The 6676-nt window shown below is 39.8% G+C and overlaps 1 protein-coding gene across 1 annotated transcript in view; it reads left to right on the top strand.

The window, feature by feature from the left end:
- Positions 1 to 6676, top strand: part of grk5l (G protein-coupled receptor kinase 5 like) — a gene marked incomplete at its 3' end in the record, with an annotated part of 45218 nt that overhangs the window by 25347 nt on the left and 13195 nt on the right.

Raw genomic sequence — 6676 nt, 5'->3', positions numbered from 1 at the left:
ATCCAAGCGCTGCTGGATAGAAACACTGGAGCGGAGTCAGTGAACTGCTGGAACGGACTGCTAATATCGGAGCGCTTTTATCGGACATTTTTTATGCAGTCAGATAAAATCCGATACTCGTTTTTTGGCTGATATCGGACCGATATCCGATATTGATATCGGATCGGGACACCCCTAATAATTGCAGGTGAGTCACGTAAATTTATGTTTTTATAAAACAAGTAGCCCCCCCCCCGCCAAGACCAATTTCCTAGGGGAAACACTGAGATGTCATATACTGTATGTCTAGACTAAAATTGATCTATTTAAAAGTAAATGTTTTGTAGATGTCTAAATTTCATATAGATAGAAAAAATGTCTGAAATTTAGACAACTGTAAGAAAGATGAACTTTAAATGCAATCTCGGGTGATACTGCATGATTTCACACGTTCCGCTCAATATCTGTAAAGTTGACAAGAGTTTTGGCCATTTTGGGTTTGCTAATGTTGATCAGCTATGGCAGCCACCTTGAGCTGGATTCACTTCTTTCGATTATTTTCTGAGAGTTCATGAGATTTTTGCCAACCAACACACAGAACACAGGCATAAGCATTATCTTTAGCCTTTCAGCAGTGGGCATTAATAACCTCACAGCTAAGCAGCGACGCTTGTGAACGTGTGGATGGATGGGCCCGGCAGGACTGGCCCATCTTGGTTAAATCGAGCAGGACATTACTAAAGGGAGGTCATAGCAAAGACACAGTGTTCACACACACACACACACACACACACACATAGATGTTTGGGATGCCGGTAACCCCCTGGTGTTTTTGCCAGACGGATGTTGTTCGCTCTGTGACCTTATTTTTTGCCACACTCGACATGCCTTGGTGATGTCAGAGCTGCTAAGCAGAAACATAAATAAAGGGCGGCGACCACACGGCCTGCATGGAACAAATTAGACCGACAAGTTCCTGTGTGCAGAGAATCCACAGCGCAGTACATATTTCAGTGAGAGTGTAAGTGACAGGCCATGAGAGAGTGAAAACAGTTTATTCAAGCAGGAAACAAGAATACAGAGGACAAGATGACATTTACAAGCACATTCTAATTTTTTATTGGCCCAGTTTTGCAAAAAAAAAAAGTAAAATGCGGAAGTTTTTTTTTACCACTTCATACTGTAAATTAGAAATCTGTCCTTCCTTTTCTGTTGATGTTACTAATTCTTTTTGTAAACTTCCTCCAAGGCCTAATTTCTCATTTCCTGATAGAATATTTTCCCCCTCATCAGGCAGCTGCAGTGAAACATGCAAAAAGGTTTGAAATGCTTTCAAGTGATTAAAGGTTGTATTGTTTTAAAGTCTCTGACATGAGACACTGAACCCAAACAGGAAACATCCTGTTACATCCTTAAGGCTGTGTCTGTAAGAAGATGCATCATTTGTGCGTGTGCATATTTGCATCTTTGCCAGAGTTGTTTGCTTTGTTTTCATATGTTTTGCACATAAATGTTGCTGAAATATGTTTTCACTTTGAGCAAATGAACACTGTTATTGAACACTAAGGTTCCCAGTCTGAAGGTTGAACTCCACAGAAAGAGAAATTAGAGGTGTTGTAATGGGAAAGTGAGGACGGAATCAATTTTCTGAAACTGCTTTAAAAGGGTATTTCGGAACTTTTAAGCTAATTTTTTTAAATAAAGTTGATTCTGACAGGATTTACAAGCTAACAGCTAGATCAAGCCTGGCCAAGAATAAAGTGGATTGTTCATCTTCAGTCATGAGAATTTATAGATGCAAAAGTAATTTTATAAATCTTTACACTGCTGTCAGTTTCACATTTGTCTTAGCTGAAATAGTAGAGGTCACTGAGGTAGTTAAAAAGGTCTGCAGTGGGGGGACTCCAGTGGTGGAGGAGATCCGCCCTGAGTTCCTCGAGGCTCTGAATGTTGTTGGGCAGTCTTGGTTGTGCCAGGATGTGATGCTCGGAAGGAGAAATGACTCAGGTCATGGATCCCAGTTTCCTTAGTACTGAAAGCGTCTTTATTTACAAAGAGTATCCAAAAACTCAAGGAGCAGCACCAGACTTTAATCATGGCACGAATTACAAACAATGAACCCTGAAGGAGAATGAACACAGGTTACTTAAAGGGAGAGAACTAATTAACCCAACAGGAATCACCTGAACACACTTAACTACTGGAGAGGCTGAAAACACAAGAAGGTACACAAAAAAATAAATAAAAACAACCCACACCATGACATGACAATAGATGGATGGATAGACAGACGGACAGATTAGCAGATAGATGTATGGAATGGCGGATGGATGAATAGATGGATGATCGATTAGCAAATGGATGGATAGATAAACGGACAGAAGGATGGGATGGATGGATGGATTGATTGATTGATTGGCAGATGGATGGATGGATGGATAAATTGGCAGATGGATTGATTGATTGATTGATTGATTGATTGATTGATTGATTGATTGATTGATTGATTGATTGATTGATTGATTGATTGATTGATTGATTGGCGGATGGATGGATGGATGGATGGATGATTGGCGGATGGATGGATTGATTGACAGATGGATGATGGATAGATTGGATGGGTGGATTGATTGGTTGATGGATGAATGATGGATGGATGGATTGATTGGTTGGCGGATGGATTGATTGATTGATGTATGTATGGATGGATGGATTGATTAATTGATTGGCTGATGTATGTATGTATGTATGTATGTATGGATGGATGGATGGATTAATTGATTAGATGGATGGATGGATGATGGATGGATTGATTGGTGGATGGATGGATTGATTGACTGATGGATGGATGGATGGATGGATTGGCGGATGATTGGATGGATGGATTGATTGATTGGTTGATGGATGGATGGATTGATTGGCGGATGGATGGATTAATTGATTGACTGATGGATGGATGGATGGATGGATGGATTAATTGAATGGGCTGTGGTGGAGTGGTTAGAGGAGCCGTCTTGGAACCGGAAGGTCGCGGGTTCGATCCCCTGTCCAGCCGTTTCAGTCGTTGAGTTCTTGGGCAAGACACTTCACCCACCTTGCCTACTGATGGTGGTCAGAGGGTCTGGTGGTGCCGGTGCATGGCAGCCCCACCTCTGTCAGTGTGCCCCAGGGCAGCTGTGGCTGTAGCTTACTGCCATCAGTGTGTGAAAGTGTGTGTGTGCATGGGCGAATGTCTGAAGTGTAAAGCGCCTTGGGGTCAACGTGGACTTGGTAAGGTGCTGTATAAGTTCAAGCCATTTACCATTTATGGATGGATGGATGGATGGATGGATGGATGGATGGATGGATGGATGGATGGATGCAAGTAATATGTTCCTGCTGGAAGAGTCCAAGGCTACACTGAAAGTGCTACAGCTATCTGGTCCTAAATTTCTTTGAAATTGAGGGCAATGTAAACATTAAAAAAGGATAATTTAAAGCAGAAACACTCTTCAGATATGTTTGAATATATTTTATACTGTGTTAATGTTTATATAGTAATATAAATACATTTTAAAAACAGCCCATTTAATTCCCCTTTTTATTAAAGCTTTTATCTTTTTTATTGAAAATAGTTATCAACTATAGCTGTAAAATACATCTAAAGCCATTTGCTTGTAACTCCAAACTGGTGAGTAAATAGATAAATTACATTTTAAATGTATAATAATTGGGATCATAAATTGCTGCAGTTCTAAGCCCTCTGACGCACGATGTAACCACAATTTTTAGCTTTAATGGAGCAGAAGAGAGGAGAGAAACACGAGTCACCATCATCATGTCAGCTGACCACATGTAGACTCCCACATTAAGCTGAACTAAATCACAGATCGGACATTTTAACAAAAGAAGAATTAGAGCAGTGGATACTTATCTCATATATCTCTGTTTTTCTTTTTACTGCTTTTGTCTGAACCCCAGCTTTTACCAACTACGGGTAAAAATCCCTTCACACTCATAAGGAGTTAAAGATCCATAGCCATGTTCTGTAAATGCCCAGAGAGCTGTAAACAACCACAAAACAAAGCATGTCGATGGGCCTCTAGCATCAAATTAGGTCAGTCACAAGCTGCCATAACTTAGTCATCATGATGTAGAGATGATGGTGAATCTTCAACAGAATAAAGCAAAAAAAGGCAGATGCTTTCCAGCGAGGCTGAAGGAGCAGGAACGGGCAGATGCAGAGGAAGAGAAGATGAAAAATAAACAGGTTCAGAGAGCAAAAGCAGCGAGAGGGAAAGAAAACAGGACACGGCACAGAAAAAAGGAGGAACTTCATTATTTGTGGTTGTCTCAGCATTGTGTACAATTTGAATGCCTGGGTGGAGCGCCAGCGTTTGGTACAATTCTTTAACACGGCGTTGACCCTTCACAGGAAACCTCTGCCATTTGGTGGACACTTTTATCTGCGAAAGGCCCTCACAGAAGCACGAGGGCATTCGCTTCGAGCTTAGTGGCCCCCGTGGGGGAATGACCTTCTCCATTCACCGCACCGCTGTGTGTTTTGGCAGACATTATGTTTTTAATAAAAGAGATTAAAATATTTAACCACGCAGGGGGAAAAAAATATGCTGACATTTTGATGCGCTGCATACTTTTTTACCCGTTAACTCTTTTCAGCAAACAGCTGGAAGTTAAATAAGGAAGTGTGCCTTTTTAGCTTTACGGTATTGTTGATGAGGAGCAGATGTGTGAAGTTAATGATTGTCTCCAGGGATATTTTATATTTTGACTGCAGTTATTAAGACATTCTTTCGTCATGTTTGTCTGGGGGTTACAAGGAACCATTCTGTGTGTTTAAGCTTTGCTGCTGTAAGAACTGTTATTAAAGGAAGAACAAGCCATCCTGAGCTTGTCGAGAAGATCCCTACAAGCTTGTGAACCTTTATTTTTTTGTGAAATAAACTTGGTTATGAAATCAAATACGCAAAGTTAGTAAAAAAAACACTGATGCATATTTTTCAAGTTTTAATGGAGAAACTGCATCATCGCAGCTCCATAAAACAAAGACTACATTGTATATCATTAACGTCACACCAAAAGATGTGGAACATAATTTAAACTGCTTGAATTCCTGAACTGAAAGCATGTCATGTAATGATCTGAGTGTAAATGGGACTTAAAAGATGCATTTTTTTGTACACAGCAGTAGTGGAACCATTGAGGCAGTAGTTCAGCTGGATTGATGGGAAAACAGCTAAATCTTTCAGTCAGAGGCTCCGGCATGACGTAGCGCCTCTCGAATTCCTGACTTATTACTTAAAGATGTCTGCTTGTCATTGCGGCTCTGGCTTTCGTGCTCTTAACGTCTATCACACGCAGCAAACGTCCACCACACAGAGCAAGTTTAAACGGCACCAGTTATGACTGGAAAACAGTGAAACGAGCTGATTTTCAAAATCCTAGCTGAGTGACTTTACAAGAGGAAAAGATCATTTCGATGCAGTTCAGAAGAAGCGTGAAAGCAGTTAAATAGAAAAAATACATTTCTGGAAGGAATGTCTGTTATGAGAACTGAAAGTTTTGCTGTTTTGGTCAAACCTTGAAAATAATGACATGCTCAGTCTCTTGATATCTTGAGATTTCTTTCTCAGAGAATGAGTTGTGAACATTTAGGTGCAGCCTTTGCGTTATTTTTGTTTTTTTGTCTTGGCTAATAGATTAGCTGCGTAGACCATCTTGAATCTGAAGGGTGACTTGTTGTACTGTAGATGTACATCTTATGAAAGTTATATAAAGTTATCCACAAACGTTTTCTGCAACATTTAGTACTTGTAATATGTTATTGACAATGACTCTCAGCTACCAGTAAACTAAATTTTACCATAATATGAGTAAAACTGACTGACTTATAGTCACTTGTATTTAAGATGAGCTGGCTGTGGTGACCATTTTGAATGTGGTTGGCTCTAAAACATTTAGTTATACAGGTTTATTTTATTGTTTTTTTTTTTTTCATGGAAATCCACTTAGCAATTCATGAAATATTTTGCTAACAGACAGACAAAATTGACTTTACAGTTTCTGGATTAATGCTGTATTTGTTTGCGTTCCACACATTTGTTGGAACTCAGGCTCAGCTACCACCACAGCAAATATGGAGTTAGTATCTATAAAGGTGGCAGAGGTCAAGACGTTTTTTGTTTTTAATTTTAAGATCTGTTAGCTGTGGCTAACTTTGGCTAGTTGTTGATGTAAATCTAAGGATTTTTTTTTTTTCAAATTTCATTGGAATTACTTCAAGCATTTTTAGGATATTTTGCTAACAGACACAGGAATCATCTCCTGCTTTTTGCCTTTGGGTGGTGGGCAGTAATACGAACAAACTAGATTAATAAACAACCACAAAAATAATAAAATAAATGCTTGGGTTTGGTGGAACTGATTTGGGTGAAGTCTCTGGTTCTTATGGGAGCTGGTAGTCAAGAGTGGGCTTAATGTSTAAGTGAACACACACACACACACTCCAACACATTAAACACACACTCCTTCACTTTCAGAAAAGCCACTGACTGAGGAGGAAAGTCAGTGGAGAACGAAGAAATTTAGGGAGGAAGTGAGACGTAATCTGAATTTTATATACCGACTGAGACTATTATTTCATTCAGGGGAAAGCCCACACACACACACACACACACACACACACACACACACACAC

This window comes from Austrofundulus limnaeus, unplaced genomic scaffold, assembly GCF_001266775.1.
Source record: "Austrofundulus limnaeus strain Quisiro unplaced genomic scaffold, Austrofundulus_limnaeus-1.0 Scaffold40, whole genome shotgun sequence".
Lineage (NCBI taxonomy): Eukaryota > Metazoa > Chordata > Actinopteri > Cyprinodontiformes > Rivulidae > Austrofundulus > Austrofundulus limnaeus.
The sequence above is the reverse complement of the archived record's forward strand: the minus strand, read 5'-3'. Positions and strand labels throughout refer to the sequence as shown.